This window comes from Gymnoscopelus braueri (genome assembly GCF_963280865.1).
Source record: "Gymnoscopelus braueri genome assembly, chromosome: 12".
In the NCBI taxonomy this organism is placed as follows: Eukaryota; Metazoa; Chordata; class Actinopteri; order Myctophiformes; family Myctophidae; genus Gymnoscopelus; species Gymnoscopelus braueri.
In genome coordinates this window covers 36,500,866-36,521,359 of record NC_137614.1, presented here as the reverse complement: position 1 = coordinate 36,521,359, position 20,494 = coordinate 36,500,866, and positions in this window count along the sequence as shown.

Here is a 20,494-nt window from a genome sequence, read left to right as displayed (position 1 = left end):
ATAGAAAATATTTAGGCGAGAATTAAAAACCTTCTATTCCAGTAAGTTCAAACTTGTAATACTCAATGTCAGTTGCACATAGAGTTGGGGAAAGACTTCACAGTGTTACCTTCAAAATGAGACCATGTCCATGTATTTATTCCAAATGGTTCAAGAACAACAATCAACTTACTTTGGGTATGCTGTGTATAGAAGTTTTTTGCAAATTATACAGGATTATTAACAGGTTGGATGCACACAAAAAAAATCGTATGTTCCATACAGTGACAATAAACATCTTATCTTATCTGTCTGTCTCTCCTACACTGTTACCATTTCCAGTTTCCTACTCTCTGTTTCTCCAACACTGTCTCCCTCTAAGATTTCCTACAATGTTCGGAATGCATCAGCCTCCTGGTGGCTCTAAAACAGGCATATGTAAACTTTCACGGCAATCGGACGCTGCGTTCAGGATTTTAGACGAACCACTCCTGCAAACATATGCATATCTTAGCCAATCAGGTTGGAATATGAAAAATCGGACAGATCCGTCTTGATCACATGCCCATAGAGATAATGTGTACCGATTTGCGTGATGTTTGGACAAAATCTGTCAGAGTAATATTAAAAAATGTGTTTAGCAAAAAACGGCCTTCTGGTGGCATTATAATAGGCTAATGTGAAAAGGGTGGCATTTCCTCCTCGGCCTTCACGGACAGTCAGACCTGGTGCAAAACATAGTCTCGACCATGCCTTTAGCCTGGCGTAGACAAAAATGGAGTTGACTACTGGCTCTCCTGTTCAGAAAGAAGGAGTGGTTCAAGGGCACGTGGAGTGAGAGGAGGCATGGGAGCAGAGGGCAGGGAGGAATGAGGTGAAGGGAGGAGGAAAGTGGGAGGTGAATGAAGACACAGGATGAAGGGTGGGAATGGACTGGGTAAAAACCAGCACAGGGCAGAGGTGGGAGAAACGAAGAAAGGGATTGTGGGAGGCAGAGGGGAGTAACAAGGCCAAATCCAAAAGTTGAAAGATTGAGGAGTTTTTTTACGGGAGTAAAAAAACAAGAGTTCCAGCATGTGCGGAACTCTTGCATGTATGTGCGTGCGTGTGAGAGAGAGGAGAGAAAGAGAGAGAGAGAGAGAGAGAGAGCATGAAGCATAAAGTTAGAACAGAACTAGGCAGCGAGCCATCGTCCGCCCGCCACACTTTTTCTCCTAGTTTTTCATTTTCTCTTCTCGCTGGAGAGCTGGAATGCCCAAGACACGGCTTCCCGGTCTAAAAAAGAAAAAGACAACTCAACATGTGTGAGTCGGCCGTCTGGTCTCCATGGAGACTGGGCCCAAAAGAACCCAGTGACCAGGAAGGGGAGTCGGTATAAGTGCAGACCCAGAGGACTGTGATGATTACCCCCTTCTATATGGCTAAAAATACCACACGTCTCTCTGGCCAGTATGAATCCAACCTAAAATGACTCCTTCAGAAAGACTGTTCTCTGTGAGTTTGCTGAGTTCAGGCTTTTTGGAGTCCGACTCTGGAATATTTATTTTGTTTTAACCACTTAAGCACTATTTTGTACTTCGGCTATTCGAAAATAGCTGATCTACAAGCTATTCTACAAGCTGATCTGCTATTATTGAAAAATTGTGGGGGGAAAAATAAACATTTCACCTATAATGACATGCCCAAAATAGGGACTCCAGGGTAAAGTTGGTTAACCGAGAAGGTAATAAAAATAGCATTAACTGTAGGCTCCTTTTCCAGAGAAAGGAGCTTGTTTCGATCCAGATACTCTGGGAATGTGTTATCCAAGATAGTTTCGCTAACCTTGGCATTCTTTAAATGAGTAACGGACCTGACTAACACAGATTGCAGAGACGGTTGAATGGTTAAAAAAAGAAGTAAAACAGTAAACGGCTCAGTGCTGCCTTGTACTGAGGTATTTCTGATGATTTCATGGGATTTCATTCAAGTGTCATGGATCAAGGGCTACTGGCCACAAGGGCTTTTCAAACAGCAGCTAAACATCATTTAGTTTCCCCCCCAGTTTTACAGATAAGGTGTACCACAGCCTTTTTTCAAATTTGGAGTCTTTCCAACCTGTCTTCTTTGTGTTACAGAGCAGTGTATCACAATATACATTCATTTAATCTGTCCATTTGTAACTCTGAGAGTGTACAAAAGCAAAATTTCCCAGTGATTCAAGATTCAAGATTGAAGAGGGTTTATTTGGCTTTGTCTGTATAAACAGCGAAATGCTGGTATGACATGCTCTGCTGACTGTGCTAATAATGACAATTACAATATATAACAACAGATTCAAGAAAACACAAGTAAAGGTACAATCTTTTAGCAACAATATGGAGGGAGAATAATTTAGCACAATAGTACGTGAAGTGCAACATGTGCAAAGTACAGTACAATACTGTACATGTGCATTGGGTTAAGTTCTAAATAAAACTAAAACTAAAAATGAAAGGAGAACAATAATGACAGTGCTCTGTTGTGAGCAAAGAGGGGGGTTTACAGATTGAAGTCAGTTTTGTTTTGCTTTTCTAATCATTCAAGGCTCTGATAGCCTCAGAGACTTTGGCCGAATCTGCACAGAGTCCATTGCTGGGGTGATGTTTGTCCTTCAGAACCGTGTTTGCTCTTCTCTGTGATTTACAGAAGAGGCCATAAAAGACAACAGAAGATCAACCGCTACTGCCTATATACTTTATTGTACAATGAATAATGAAAATAGCTGATCTACAGCTCGCAAGCAACTTGTAGAATAGCTATTTTTGCTATTTGTGAAAATGTTTGAAAATATGTGATTTTTTTTGTTCCGTTTCCCCCCCCCTCCCACCTATAATGGAATGCCTAAAATTGGAGCACCAGGTTGAAAGTGGTTAAAGATTTCATAGGCTCTATTTCGTAGCTCTCTGAAACAAAATTTTCGCAAGTTGATCTGTTATGTAACTGGTTTCCCAGCGTACACTGTATACATGCATTTTGGAAAGTATGCATTATTATTGAAAGGAAATGTGTCATGGAAACATACACAGTAAAGGAAATGCCTGGGCAAAACCTCAATAGACCAGAACAGAATAGAACAGAGACCTCGCCATTTTGTTCATTCATTTCAACCTCTTGATTTGACTTCAGATCAGTGCAGGATGTACCGAGCTGAGGGGTCCTGATTGCACAGACTGTGTTGAGGAAACGATTGAATGAAGGAATTCCATCACAGGATGGGAGAGTCCGGCATTTAAAGAGGACAAGGGTTGGAATAACCCCTTCTACTGAAACGGCATGCCCAGACGGACACAAACACACGCACGCACGCACGCACGCGCGCGCGCACACACACACGCACGCACTCTCTCACACACACTCTCTGGTGGAAAATAACTAAGTACATTTACTCAAGTACTGCAAAGTATAATTTTTACTTCTACTCCACTACATCTCAGAAGCAAATGTTATACTTTTACTCCAATACAATTATTTGAAAACTTTAGTTACTAGTTACTTTGTAGATTTGATTATTATTACAAAACATACATTAACCACTTCAGCCCTACTGTATACATTTCGGCAATTTAAAAATAGCCAATCTACAAGCTCACAATGCGATGAATTGTGAGCTTGTATATCTGCTATTTTCAAAAGATTTTTATACATTTTATACATTAGAAAGCTTGTGAAATGGGACTGCATAATGAGTACTTTATACTTTTGGTACTTTAAGTACATTTTGAATTTTGACTTTTACTTGTAACAGAGTATTTCTACATTGCAGTATTGATACTTTTATTAAGTAAAACAATGGAGTACTTTTTCCACCACTGCATGCACACGCACGCACCCACACACCTGCAGAGTACATTTGCTTGCACTTTGCTCATACACAAAAGGCTGTGGAACATAATCTTGACAAAGCTCTAATGCCATTTGTTCCTGGTGGAAGCTGAACCCGGAGCCTCGGGCTAAATGAGGCATGAGTTGAAATGAGCCGAGGACTGACCATTGGACTCTAAGAACCAGTACTCACATTTTTTACTTAAGTGAAAATATCAATACCCTATTGTAGAAATAGTCTGTTACAAGTACAAGTTCAGTGTTCAAAATTGACTTGAGTAAAAAGTACAAAAGTATTGGCATCAGAATATACTTAAAGTAAAAGTTCTCATTTCACAAGTTTTCAAACGTATAAAAATCTTTTGAAAACTGCAGATCTACAAGCTCACAATGCGTCGCAAAGTGACGTGTTGTGAGTTTGTAGATCGGCTATTTTCAAATAGCCAAAGTATATATATATTATATAGGTCTGAAGTGGTTTTGTAATAAAAATAAAAATCTACAAAGTAACTAAAGTTTTCAAATAATTATAGTGGAGTAAAAGTACAATATTTGCCTTTGAGATGTAGTGGAGTAGAAGTAAAATTATTGAAAATTGGAAGTACTCCATTCAAGTAAAATACCTCAAATGTTTTGTTAAGTACAGTATTTGAGTAAATACACTTGGTTACTACCACGACTGCTAAGAACTAAAGCTCTTCTCCAACCATTTGAAGAACCCTACAGGTTCCCTCTTCTGGGGTGTGCATTCGGCAAAAATAGCAGATCTCACAACTCAGCTACTGTATTTCTATCAAAGAGATTATTGCCCTTGGGATTACGATCAAATTAGCCTTAACTAGCCCTTGGATTCCGGTCAACTAAGTACAGAGCTCAAGTGGATAATGGTCGGTAGCGATTCCCCAATTAACTGCTTGTACTTGTATGAGTCAGGGACAAATAAACCCTCATGGGTCTCTTAAATCCATGTAACCTGAAAGCACCAGTGTTTCTCATCCTATGACTCAGGGATCTTTGTCGTAGTTCCCCACATAACTATTAGTTTTAATGTTAATGTTATAGTTAATCAGCTTTTATAGTTTCTCTTCACAAGAATGTGCATGTCTCTACCCAAATTGAAATCTGTTCTCATGTGAAAGTATCGGTTTAACTCATTAACTCACTAGTGATGCTAATACACAGGCTTATAAACTCAGCTGTATACAAACTCTGGTCTGAAGGGAGAGAGAAAATTACCGTAAAACTTTGTGTATATCCTGTTTCTAACAGCTCATCAAGATCACATAACAAACTCACACCAGCAGGTCATAGGTTTGTACATATCCATAAATTCTCATCCAAGGCTAAGCATTGAAATGCCATTTAGAGTTCATGGAGGTAGATAACATAAGAACCATGCAAATAAAAATGCAGTCAACATTTCCATAATTACAACTACACTATATACTATACTAAACGCTATAATAATATATCTGACCCAACCAGCTCTTAGAAAGAATCAGGTTTTATTTTTAGTGAATTCAAGCAGGCCTGGTTGATGAGTTTTTGTAACCCTATTGTTGTCTTGTATTCCACCCCCAGCCTTTGCCCGCCATATCCTATTTGCATAATTAACTATGCATTCTTCAATTTGAGTTCCTCTGTCTATCTAATGTGCTATTCAAATAAGTCTTTGGTATTCAGGGTATTGTGAAAAACCTCACCACAGACACAGTTAAGATTTGCTGAGCTTTTTATCTGCCTGTATTTTCTCCAATGGAACGCCATCTGTCTGCCATGCGGTGTTTACCAGAGATGTGGTTTTTTTTTTTTTTCAGAACAAAAGAACAAAAAGATGGCTATAATTCATCTGCATAATATGCACAGTAAGGTTTGTATGCTCTTCTGAGTTACATTAACACAGAAGACTTTACTGTGTGACTGACTGCTGGTGGTACAGTTGTGGGTCAAAGGTCAGACCGTCGGGTTCCTGTTACATTGTTTTGTTTACACGGTTTCCATGGTGACCTACACAGGAAGAGTGTCAGACAGCACAGTAAACATGACGAGAAAAAATGACTTGCTGGGGTTGTTTAGGTAAGGTTAACGTGAGAGAGATCATATGACCCACAGCTGGACAGCATGTGTAGAAGGGCAGTGATGCTGATGCTATTCAACTACCAATCTGGATCGGCAAAAAAATAAATGAATCTGTCTTGAGAGATTATTGAACTACAGACAGAAGAATTATGTGTGTGTGTGTGTGTGTGTGTGTGTGTGTGTGTGTGTGTGTGTGTGTGTGTGTGTGTGTGTGTGTGTGTGTGTGTGTGTGTGTGTGTGTGTGTGTAGGTTTGTTAGCACTGGTTTTCTCCACCATCCAAGCCCATTCAATGAGTTTAGATATCCCCAGATGCATCAGCGGAGATCTCTTGACGTCTGGCTACGTAAGACTAATTTGTAACTTTGTTTTGCCATGTGCACCCTCTTCCTGTATCTATGTTTGTATTCGGTTGTGAGTTCCAGAGTGCGTGTGCGCTTTGTGACGATGCTAAACCTATGTTGACCGCCTTATACTGTAACGTTCTTGTCTTATTATCTTTCACCATTGCAGTTCTTCCCCGTGGTGTTTTTTGCAACTATAAGCACCCAAACGCATGCTTCCAGTTTATACCGGCACGCGCATGCCCAGTGTACAGTAGTATGTGAAATGTAATGACCATGTGATATGTCCGGCATGCGACTTATGCAGTGTACATGAATTTCATGTGAGTATGGAAGGAGATTATTCATTATTCTTATTAACTCTCATGTGGAGCGAGATTTACAATGAAAACATCTTGGTGTGGATGTAGCCACAGGCTGTCTGGTCTGGAGTGTTAACGGCAGTCTTTCATTATTTGTCATAACATCAACACCTCTCCGTTTTACCGTCCCACAGTCTGAGGCGTGGCTGGCCCGTCACGCCACTCTGTGCTGCAGTCATGCAGAACGGCTTCTTAAGTCTCATTGCAGGGTCAACACACATGACTCAATACGTTTACATCCCAAATAATGGAGCTAGGCTTCGGTTCAAAAATCCAGTTAAAACCCTATACAAATAAATATTATTGCTATTAATAGAAATATGTGTGGGATAGGAGTAGGATTGTTAAAGCTGCAATCTGTAACTTATTTGCATGAAGAAAAGGTTGATTTAACCAATCTGTATGGTAGAATATATTAATACAATATATCTAGAACATCTGCAGTGGTTGGATGTGTCTCCCTACTCTTCCACAGACATTTAGACCCTGTGTAGGCGGGTAGGACACATTCTGGTTGACAGGTAAGTACTGCGTCAAGGTCAGAGGTGCAATATCTCCCCTGGGTAAGCGAGGTTTCCCTCTGGCAAGAGCGGTGGAAGTTTCCAAGGTAGGATATGAAACGTATGGATTGCAGCTTGAAATCTGACCAGATCCTTGTGGTATCGTGTCCCCCCTCTTTTCCTGTGACATTCTCTCCAGGGGAAGTCTGGTTTGTTCCCAGAACAGCTAAGTTTATCAATGAGTAATGGTCAGGAAGTGCCAAAGGAAACGCTGCAAGGCAGCTCACACTCAACCCCATGCAGCCATTTGTTTACTGAGACTGATAATGAAGAGTTAGTCACATAAGTGCAGCAGTTTCAGTTCAGTTCAGGTCACGGTTTCTTACGAATGATTAACAAAATATCTTACTTCCACAGGATTTTAGCACCGACAGGTGTAAGTCCTTCTCTCTGCCTTGTGTCAAATTTGGGCCACATGTCCTACATGGGATTTAATGGAATACCAAATTCCTACTGCACCCTCCAGGACAGCCCTGCATGTCCAAGGGAGTTAGGACATGCGGTTCGATCTTTCAACTTCATTGTCACATCACAGGTGTAAAACAAAGTGAATGAAATTCTTATTCATACAAGTTGCCATCATTTGCAAAGAATGAGATCATAGTCGAGAAAACAAGGAAAACAGGTCAAGATATGTCACATTAATCCTTAATACACACTGTAAAGTGCATGGTTAGAAGAAATGGCAATGGAACGAGGCAGTTGAAATAGCAGCAGATATAACAGATACAATTATACGTAAGGTTCAGAAATATATAGAATAGTAAGAGATATAATATAGAACACCTCCAATCACTGCAGACATTATAGTTATATTGTGTTAACATACTGTACCATACATTTTTGCTAAAATAACGGACGTACATTCATTCGAATAAGTTCTGGATTCCAGCTTTAAATGGAAATACTCACACTGTTGATGTGTATTCTAGTTAATTGTTGATTATCATAGGTTATAGAAATAATAATATTTACAATACTAGAAAAAGTGCTCCTCGGAGCACAGGTCTCCGCCAGGTCAGGTAGGTTATTGTGGGCCAGCAATGTTCAGAATTTGCCAATCAGGATGGAACATAAAAAATCGGACGGAACCATCTTGATCACTTGACTATAGAGATAATATGTACTGATTTGCATGATGTTTGGACAAAATTTGTAGGAGTAATATAAAAAAGAAAAATCGGCCTCCTGGTGGCGCTATAATAGGGCAATGTTAAAAGGGTGGCGTTTGTTCTTCAACGTAGTGCGAATGTACGTGCAAAGTTCCACCGCAATCGGACGTTGCGTTCATGATTTGCGGCATTTTGTTCAAAACGGGCCACTCCTGCAAACTTTAGATGTCAATGTTAGCCAATCATGATGGAATATGAAAAATCAAACAGATCCATCTGGATCACATGAGTATAGAGATCATGTGTACCGATTTGCGTGAAATTTGGATAAAATCTGAAGGCTTAATCTCAAAATATGTGTTTTACATAAGTCGGCCTCCTGGTGGCGCTATAAAAGGCTAATGTGAAAAATGCAGGGCAGATGTTTTTCCTTGGCCTCTAGGGAGTATGCGTGCAAAGTTTCACGCAGATCGGTACAGTTACAGTTAAAAACGCAATTTGGCCTTTTATAGCGCCACCATGAGGCTGATTTGAAAATTTTCAAGTGGCATTTCTTCCTCGGCCTAGTGGGAATGTGCGTGTGAAATTTCACGGAAATCGCAAGCTGCGTTCATGATTTGAGGCATTTAGTTCAAAATGGACCAATCCTGCAAACTTTGGAAGCCAACCTTAGCCAATCAGGGTGAAATATGGAAAATCAGACAGATCTGTGTTGATCACATGACTATAGAGATACTGTGTACTGATTTGCGTGATGTTTGTATAAAATCTGTAGGGTTAAAATCAAAAAATGCATTTTGCACAAATCGGCCTCCTGGTGGCGCTATAACAGGGCCATGTAAAAAAAATTGGGGCAGAGGTTCTGAATTGGCATCCAGGGAGTGTGTGTCCGCCATGCCTTTCGGCCTGGCGGAGACAATAACCCATATTGACAGAGACGATTCCCCTTTCTCTCTATTTCTCAGTGTTACTAACAAATCCCATGATGCATTTTGCAAGCAGCAAGCACCAGCTTGGCAAGGGCATAAACAGTCTATGACTGGTGTTATAATCAACCTGATGATCACTATTTTGCTGTAAACACAGTGAATAAGGTTGATGTCAGGGTCACTGAGGGTAGCATCGCAACGTTGTGTGAGCTTGTAGATCAGCCATTTTCGCTATTAGTGACTACCGTATATCCTAAATTAAAATTGGCTACTGGGAGGGCCGGCGAGCCGCCCCGCCGGTGGGCCACGGCCGGCCACGTCACTTTGACTCAGACATAACCATAAACACACCCGATACGCCCAATCGCCCATATATATAGGCATGTCACTATGACTCAGAAATAACCAGAAACAAACCCCATATGCCCATATATATAGGTATGTCACTATGACTCAGACATAACGATAATCAAATCCGATATACCCATAGGCATGGAGATCCGGTTGTCCAGAGCCACAGATCCGCTATGCCCATAATATACATATATGGGACCGACCGACTTCAAACTTGCCCATCGGCAAGGACTCGAGGGAGTGCGGTGCCTGCCGTCGAGTAGTTCGGATATGCAGTTGTCCAGAACCACCGATCCAACCAATATGCCCATATATAGGCATGCCAATATACAGGGTATGGGTATATAGGCCTACTATTGACATCAGGAATCTCCATATATGGGTACAAAACACTACTCAGTAAAATTGGTCGGATCGACGGTGTGGCGTAGGTGTGAGGGCCCAAACTCTAGATGTGAGGGCCGCATTCAAATGTTTCAAAATCACCACTGTGAATAACATTCTTTTCACATCACTGTCCATAGGACAGAATATTTTGATCATCATTGATCATTCACCTATAATGACATGTCCAAAATAGGGACGGCAGGTTGAAAGAAGTTAAAACTAGCACTCCCTGTGTTAAGCTGGAGCAGCAGATCGTTGCGTGTACGCAATCCTTCCCAGCAGCTGGCTTATTTGGCCTGCCATTCCTGTGATATGACCAAAAAAGGCTGTTCACTGCGCACTGCTACTGGGAAATGTGCCTCTATCTCTCACCCACATCGGGGCCTGGGGTAGGGAAGAGGGAGGGCTGTTGCTAAATACTATTGGAGGTCAGCAGCACAGAAGCCTTGTGAAGTCATAATCGGTGTGGGAGTGGTGAAGAATAGAGGCATGGGGGTGTGTGTGTGTGTGTGTGTGTGTGTGTGTGTGTGTGTGTGTGTGTGTGTGTGTGTGTGTGTTTAATATCTTCTCCAATCACTCTGTAAACATGTCCTGGTGGACAGCGATGAGTCAGAAACAGAGAGAAAGAAAGTGTACAAGGACATAAAATGTTTCATTTTCTTTTAGTATGACTTGCTAACTACAGTACATTGGCAGTGGATGCAAATGCTGTCGATAAACAAAATCACAGTGGGAGAGTTCACCAATATAAATGTATTCCCCCTAACTTTTGGACAGCGTTTGAAACTATCCCACTCTTGGCTGGGTTTCCTCGCTTCTCTTACATAAGTGGACCAGAGAGCGTTCACGTCTTCTCATGCGGTCGTTGACTGAGGGCCAGGGGACATGGGTCTAAGCAGGACACTGGAAGAATCGTGGCAAAGACCAGGGACAGTCCTGCACTGATCTCATTGGAAAGGCATTCGTAGTTTTTTTCTTTTAAGGCAACCCACATAGTTGACCCCCCCGCCTCTTTAAACCCGTTCACTACGACTTCACCTAATCTGGTGCGTCTCTAAGGAGTTTGGCTCACCTCTGCATGGCCGCATCCCCCCCACGCTGGGTTCATTTATCAGAGCTCCCATATAAGACCAAGGGAAGAGCGGGGCTCTCTCTGTGGGATTTGAACCGGGGGGCCCTTGCTCATATTTCGTTCCCTGTTGACACAAAATATGAGCGGAACAAACCGACGTGTCGCTTTGACTTCCCAGTCCGAGGCGGAACAACCAAGTTACCTGATCAATTTCAGCCATTTTCTTAATTTTGACATTATACCCTTGACACATCGAGGGCAGTGTATTTTCACAGGTAAAAATTGAATCATAAAGCTTTATTATGTAGAAGCTGAGACAAACAGTAAATCAATTATTACCAAACAAGGTGTTACTCCTGAATGGTTTATTCACTCTTGATGAAGACGAGGCAAGATTTAAACGGAAAACGGAATAAGTGAAATAAATTAGTGGCACATAAATCAGGGCCTTCTATACATCACTTTCACAATCACCTGACTGTGGACGTATATGTTTGAAAAACTCCAAGTACTCACTCACCTACACAAAACATGCCTCTTTAATCCCAACCACTCCTATGGGCCGTTCCCTTAAATCCCCTGAATTTGTTCACACAGATAATTATCATCGTGTGAACAATGATGACGAATGAACATTTTGTCTAAACCTTACTAGTCCTCAAAGTGGCTCAGCTCAACAATTCATTCTTATCTCACGTTAATCTGCAGGTTGAGAGAAGGATAAATGGAGTCACAAGCATAAAATGATCATCGTCTCGTCCTGTCTGCAACACTGCAGAGATAGGAGTCTTCGACCAGGCTCAGGCAAGTTGAAACAGCCCAGAGGGACCGAGTCACACGACATCCCTGTCAACGGGGGTTTTCCAGGGCCTGGCAAGAGGAAATGAAGCCTCAAACAAACTATTTAACCACATTAACCCTGGCATCCCTATTTTGGGCATGTCATTATCGGCAGATATAAATCACACACACAAATAAAAAAAATGTACTCTAAATGTGCTTATAGATTGGCAATTTTTTTAAGGTATACTGTAGGGCTTAAGTCAAACAACCATTCAACTATGTTTGCAGTTAGATACTGTAGTGAACCAATATCAACAATTGCTCCATGGGATGTATTCCATACTTAGGTGTTGTTATACTGTAAAAAAAAAAAAACGTTTTCACTTTAATGACAGTGATAAAACTCTTATAACATTTTTTTCCAAAATGATGTCAGTATTAATGAAATGAAAACCTCCCCGTTACATCATTAAATGAGATTCATCCCACACCTCATCCTTGAGCCACAGTTGACGTAATTATAAACCGTAAACTTAAAAGGCATAAAAGGCTGAAACTCGCTAAAACTATTTGTTTACTTGATCATCTTGCTAGCATCACAATTTGGGGATAAACTAATGCAAGGCTACAAATGGGGTGTCACATTCTTTCTGTGTAAGAGTCTTTCTTTGCTTATTCGTCAGAGGAAGAGATGAACTGACATTTCTCTGAGCCCGGCATCTGCTAAACCTCATGAGACCTGATGGCTTGCCAAGAAAATGAACAAAACAATGAGCAGGAGTGAGGGGGGAGAGAAAGAGAAAGGGGTGAGGAAGAGTAAGGGAGGGAGGGGGGAGAAAGCTTGAACGAGAGAGGATGCAATTAAGATAGGTCCTCATTACGATGAGTTACTGCCACCCTAAGCCTTTCACATGAACTGTTTCAAATGGTGTGTAATGGAAAGCAAACATGCCTTGCTCTCTACAGGGAATCTAAAGATACCATCAGCATATTGCTATGGGACGCATTGATATGATGATACAACTAGAAAAAGTGCTCCTCGGAGCACAGGTCTCCGCCAGGTCAGGTAGGTTATACAGCAATGGTGATGGAATATGAAGAATCGGACAGATCCATCTTGATCACATACCGATATGCGTGATGTTTGGATAAAATCTGTAGGCGTAATATAAAAAAAATTGTTCTGCAAAAATCTTCCTCCTGGTGGCGCTATAATAGGGCAATGTCGAAAGCACCCGCTTTAACCGTCTGTCTGTGTCCCTTTTGTGCCCATATATGGAGACCTCTGTATTTGTCTGTGTGCCTGTATCCCTTTTATGGGAATATATGGAGATCTCTATATATGTCTGTCCTTGTCCCTTTTATGCCCATATATGGAGATCCCTGATGTCATCAGTAGATGGGCATATATGGGCATGCCCATATGAGCATATGGGGGGGTTGGCAGTTGTGGAAAGTCCTTGTGCAGTGGTAAACGTCTGTGGAGAATGTGTGGAGAATGTCTGAAGAGTGCTGTCTAACTAATCAAATGGCAGGTGTGGGGAATTCGACAGGTGTGGGGAATTTGCCAAAAAGGCTCCAAATGAGCAATCAATTGGCTCATTTGGACCACGGCCAGAGCCCTTTCTGGTGGTTCTGGTTTCAACCGCCTATCCGACTGACTCGACGCCAGGCATCTGCACTCACTCTGGTCGTCTGCAACGCGTGTGTCGGCTTTGAAGTCGAACGGTCCTCGAGATACGTGGATTACAGATGTACATACAGAGATTCATGCATTTATTGTAAGATGAATAGTTACTCTATTATGAATAGATTACCAGAAATCAAAAGATGTAGGTAACTACAAGTCTTGCAGGGCTTGGCCTATCTGGGAATTAGAGTGGTGAAAGAGGTATTAGCAGGTATAGATATAAGTAGTCAAAGTGAACTAACAGTATATCAACAGTATATAACAGGTATAACAGTCCAACTGTACATAGACAATCTACTCCCAGCAGTGTGGGTAGAACAGTCAATCCAAATGTATGGATCAACTTTTTCATGGACAGCACACAGTCAACTCTGGATGGTTAATTTGAAAGTATGTTAATCTGAAAATTAAATGACACTTCCAGAGTTAAAGCTTGTGTGCAAGAACATGTAGCTGCTTATAATGCTTAATGTTTTTTTCTTACTATGACTTGCTGACTACTTTGGCAGAGCTAAAGGCGGCAGATGTAAGCATGAAGTCAAGTGTGAGATCATCTCATCTCCTCTTGTGAACAGTTCATTACCTTAATCTTCTTGTTTGTGTTTCTGTCAGGGATTTACAGGACCCCGTTCTAATTTTAAAGATGACATCCTCGTTTTAGAGATGCCTCCTCATTTCACGGTGGCTTTTACGAAGGCCCAGACTACTGAGTGCCCCTTTATCAGACCATTTTATACACCCATAACTCAGCAGGGTTTGTTTGCCAGGTGAGTGTGAGAGGACAGACCTTTACTCAGCCGTGCTGTGTGTCCGCCTGCCTTATATAGCACTGACAGGTCAACCTTTTGTCGAGGTTTCACACGCTCACGTTACGGCAAACAAAATAACTCTGTGTGTGTGTCTGGAACCCGGCCTGCAGCTACAGGTTCGAACTGACAAAACACATGCATGCAAAATGACGCACAGGCGCATATGCACATGACCCAACACTGCAAATACGTGAATACTATACACACACACACACACCCGCGTGTGCGTGCGTGCCCCCCCCCCCCTCACACACACACACACACAATTTTGAAGTACTTGTATACTTTGATCTGCTACTTTTCTATTCCCATACATTTGGGAGGCAAATGTACTTTTTGCTACAATACATTTAAGCTATTTGATATGAAACATTTAGTTACTCTGCAGATTGGCCCCTCATTGACCAGCTGCAACATTAACAACACATCGATGCATCAATAACTATAATACAATAAATACATTATTATTTAGAAATAAGCCATTCTAATAATGATTAAGTGCTTTTTCTTATGGCGCTTTAAGTACATTTTTATCCAAATACTTTTACTTAGTAAAGTAGTAGTATTTCTACACTTATTTTTCTTCTTTTATTAAGTAAAACACATACTTCTTCCACTACTGTTACAAACTACATTTGGAATCATCATGGAGGCTATAAGTTATTGTGTTCATTTCAGCTCGACTCCACTCATTCAAATGACACAATGACCATACTGTACACTTTCAGACCTCTAAACTGCACTTCATTCAATAAAACTCTGGGAACAATTTGGTCATTTCATTTGTTCCAAGTAAAACAATGTAACCATTTTGTACAATACAGTTCTTTGACTGTTGTGCATAGCGGTCCAGGTATTTTTTTAAAAAGGCCCTTCTCGTCGGATCTGAGAGCAATTCAGGTCAAGTTGAGCCAGCAGAGTTTCTGAGCCTCTTTCGTGCTGAAGAATCTAATAAACGGTACAGCCAGCAACCACACAGCTAACTCACATCCAGCCACGTCTCTCTCCAGAGGGATATAATTGCATTGGCATTTGCAGCGAATGTTGACTTGTTAAGCCTTGTTAAGGCTCTCCATTCGTTTTGGATTTTGCACATGATAATTACTGATTTAGCTTGATATACTGAATGTAATTCAATGGGCAAATCCTCGATACCATAATATTTTAGGCCTGCTTCCTAAAAATAACATTTTAGAGACAACAATCAATTATTGCATTGCAAGTATTATTCAAACAGATTCTTACAGCACCAATTTGGTAGCATCTATTTATAGTATGATGCAATATCCATCTTTATAATGTCAAAACTAAACATTGTTTATTGTCGTCAGAAGAGGGAATTGTCATGGGACCCATCTGCAGTTATTTCAGAAAAACATAATATTCACAATATTATGTACAGATGCTCATCTTAACCAACAGTTCTGTTGCAATGCACGTCAAAATGCACGGGTTGCAATATTGTTGATGAGGAATTGTTATTTAGCCTAAAAACCCCAAAAAGATTGATCACATCATCAGTGCCAGTTTCCATGCCAGTAAATGTTGAGTTTAGCTGGCAGAGGTTTAACACCATTTGCTTCTCACAGGAATGAGAAGAGGCTCATTAAATGTCAGCCTGCGTGCACTCACTGCACTGCATATAATACACGTTAGAATGACTGTCAGGGGAGCTGACTGACACAAATGCCCAAAACAAAAGCAGTGACATCCTGTAAATCACATCTCAAAATGTATTTTTTTTACATAGGCTTCATTTCACAGTGGAGTCAGTACTGCTGTATGGGGCGGAGACATGGACTCTCACAGCACAAGAGGAAAGGGCCCTGGATGGAGTCTACACAAGAATGCTACGAATGGCACTGACATGGACAGACCAAATCAGAAATGTGGACCTCTATGGGGACCTACCACGGGTTACAGACAAAGTCAGAGAGAGAAGGATGATGCTGGCAGGGCACTGCGTCAGGCACACGGAACTAGTGGCAAGCAAACTGACACTATGGGAGCCAACCCAGGGCAAAGCCAGGAAAGGCAAGAAGCGCACCTGCACCTACATAGATGCACTGCGGCGGGACAGTTTAGCAAACACTGTAGAGCTCAAGACCCTGATGCTAGATAGGAGAGTGTGGAGGGCAGCGATCCCAAGTTGGTGTTGGCTAGACCGCACTCTTGCATCGCATCGCATCACAGGATTCATTTGTGTCTGCCAATGTTATAAAATAACTGATTTCACAAATTTCTGTACCGACTTTTTTTTTTATTAAAATGTTTTATTAATAGTAGTAGCATTCATATTATTACTACTACAACAACCAATATAATAATAACTTCCATTGTTATGCAAAGAAAATAATGTTGTATAGCACATTACATACACATTTAAACAAATGCACCTGAGGGTGCATACCCTGCCCACATCAACACCTTATTTCTCATAGTTAACATGACCTTTGACCTTTTCAACCCAAAACATGATCATGTCTTCAAGGGCAGCCTGCTGATTAAGTTTCATGGATCTGCTCCTAATTTGTACCTTGAACTTGACTATGACCTTGACCTTTGACCTTTTCAACCCAAATGTTAATATTCTCTTCAGGACAGCCTGCTGAAAATGAACTCCAAGTTTCATTAAAAAAAAAGAAAAAAAGTTGTCTGAAGAAATAAGGACATAAACAGACGGCAGGGGAGTGAAACTTTTTACAGGAAATGTAAACATAAATATGTGTGCAAAAGAACAAGTTATCAACAGTGCATGTGGTTTTTAAGTGCATGCCTTCTGTAGAGGAGATTATATTTTAAGCAGCTTTCATTAATTGCTTAAAACTGTATATTTTGACATTTTATATTTCGTTGTTATCGTGTGTTGTTTTGTCTAGCTGTTTGTGTTGAATGTTTAATGGACCACAGTGGGAACAAGCCTCTGTCATTCTTTTTTTTTGTGTATCATCCATTTGGCGTCTTAAAAAAATTATTGTAGCCTACTGTTGTACTTAAAAAAATAGTCAATAAAATATTTAATCAATCAAACAAAGAGAATAGATGTCACCCTGACCCTGTCAGACCACTGTCACTATGCCACTTCATTATCAATGGCACTGTTTGTTTGGTTTTAGGTGTGCTGTAGATGTGGACTTTACAGTGTTGATAGGAGCATGATTATGAGTTCCTGTTGAGACATGTCAACACGCTAACTCAGGGCAGCGGTTCATTGGCGGGTGGTGAGTTTTCATCTACTCATCACAGCAATGGTTTCCTGGACACGGCTCCATGCTTTAATTACTGTTCCCCTGATTTGAGAGGAGAGCTTAGCACAGGGAACGGCTTAGTTATGAGAATATTTCAAGGATCTCACCCTGCTACATGACAGGCCTTTGCAATATTTCAGAAATAAAGACAGTGCGGCGTCGGTTAAACCAAATATGACAGAGTTGAGGCCACTCCAGGAACATTTTCACAGAGAAAACTGATGCACACACAAAAACATAAACTCTATTCATACATAATAATTTATGTCTGTGCTAGTTCCTGTCAACGAACGAGTTCCATCTGCCTTAGATGGCCTACTAGCTAGAAGATGACAGGGAACCACACGAGAGAGAGCCTCTGTCATCAATTATCCACTTAAGACCCACGTAATAAACACCATACACCACAAGCACAAACACACTCAGCATGCACACTGGCGGAAGCAGTGCACAAACCTAAGCCTAATTCATACTTTGTTGTACGACTGTGAACTGATTTAACATTTTATAATCAGTTATTCGCACAGAGCAACACGATCGTACGGAAAAGTATAAGCCAGGCTTGACACGTGTACACAGTTTACTGTGTATTCAAACACACATCCAGTAAAACACGCACAGTGAAACTTTAAACAGCAGCAGTCTCGCATAGGCTATAATCTTAAAGGGATACTTCACTTCCGGGCCGCCGACACATTTAAAAAAAATATTAAAAATAAATGAAAAAAGTTATGGAAAATTCATGGCCCCCTCACGCATTAGAGTGTCCTACTAATGTGTGAGGGGGCCATGAATTTTCCATAACTTTTTTCATTTATTTTTAATCTTTTTTTTAAATGTGTCCCCGGCCCGAAAGTGAAGTATCCCTTTAAGTGCCTCTTTATTCTGCATCGGTAGGGGAGCCATGCAGGCTAAAGCTAGCTGTCATTTCAACTAGCTAGTTAAAGTTAAATGCATCCATATGGTGTATTGCTGTAAATTAGTCTCCAATTAGCTGTATAGAAATGAAACCAGCAGTAGGCCTGCTCGGGGTGCCCCAGGGCTGCCTGGTGCCTGGAGTTGAAAGGCACTGTTCTGCACAAACCCAGTGTTGAACAAAAACCCAGGCCAAAGTGTGACAGCCTGTGGAACAGCCATTGAATTGGAAGAAGGCTTTTTTTTGTTCTTAATCAGACTATAATGATCTTCAGGCCAAACAACATGCAGTGCACGCCAAAAAATGCCCCAGAACTGGTCGTCTAAACAGGGGACAGGCTTGTATATTTAGACAGCAATCACACTCTGCCAAGCTGCCTTGTGCCTGTAATAAGTCCTGCGTTTGTTGGCTTAATTGACGGGTTTATCTTGAGCTATTGAGGCTCATCGCTCATTTGAAACACATGTACTGGAAAATCAACATTCCCCATTCATAAGTCTCTCTCTCTCTCTCTCTCTAAATACATATACCGGTACCATTGCACAAAATAACTCATTTCCTGTCTGGTGCTGACCAGGAACGATGACGTCCATTCTTTAATTTCCATGTTGCCCTGGTGATAACGACAAACTGCCCAAGGCCACATTTGACTGTCCAACCGACAGTGAGCCAGAGGCAAATTATTAGATTTCATTCGAATAATGACTATTCTGCAACTGTAACTCACTCACTTCCCATTTACAACTTGACACCTACTGAAAAAGAAAAAAGAAAAAAAACAGAAAGTGGGCTAACATCCAAGAATGAGGATATTAATATGACTCACACCAATGTCATATTACATTAAAAAATAGAATGGGTGAGGAATATAACTGATACAGTAAAGTCATGCCATATCATTATTCATTCACATTTTCGTTCCAAAGTCTACAGTAGTTGGACTCCAGTGGCTACTGTAGGAATGTGTGGAGGAGGTTACTGTTGTCACAACAATGACAGAGTTGTTTGGGAGTTAGGAGAAAAGGTTTTCTGGACAAGATAAATGTGTGAGGGAGCAAAAAGAAAAGTCCTTGATAGTTATTTTAATTTATCCAACATCTTGGCTCCCTTTTCACATAAGCGCGTGCGCGCGCACGTACACACACACACACACACACACACACACACACACACACACACACACACACACACACACACACACACACTACAGTATCAGGCAGCAGTAGCCGTTGCTAAGGAGACAGCAGTCAAGTTTGGTTCAACACAGACACAGACAGTATAAAGAGGAAGCCAGCAGGAGTTAAGTAACTGGATTTGGAGGACAAACACCCATATCATCACACTGTGTCATTACAGTGTGAGGATGAAGGGTTCATATTTATACTGTGGCACAAAATCGTTCATTTAACCACCCTGTATGCTCAGATGACCAGAGTCCCCCAGGGGCCTATACTAAGCCCCCTCCTCTTTTTCCCTCTACACCGAATATCATGTCAATGGCGCTCCCTCTTATCAGGCTGAAACCGTGGCCAAATTGGGAGTCATGAATCATAGATAAATCTTAGACGACTCATGTCACTGGCTGGCCACATAAAGTCTGAGAGCCACATGAAGCCACGCCATTCCTATGTGGATCTCGAGACCCACATGGGAAAACATTAGTAATTTGGAGGATCACCAATGATGTGATTCCCCCTTAATGTTACATTTACATTGTTGGAATTCAAATAGGCCACTCAGCTTTTACTGTCATATGGTACTTTTGGCCACGTATATTATGTAGATTTTGTTTAGGACATAGTATGACATTTGATGTTACGGCTCTATGGGGCTGCAGTCTGTGTGTTAACCCTCTCTGTGCCCCATAGTGAATGGAGGGTGGAGTGGAGAAGTGGCGTGGAGTCTGGAGACACACCTGGGCCTCATTCCTCAATCAACCAGCCAGCATAAAAACCTAAGAGGAACATCATTTCAACCCTGTTGCCATCCGTCACCTCCTTGCGCTGAACCCTACCTCGTTGTTAGCGCT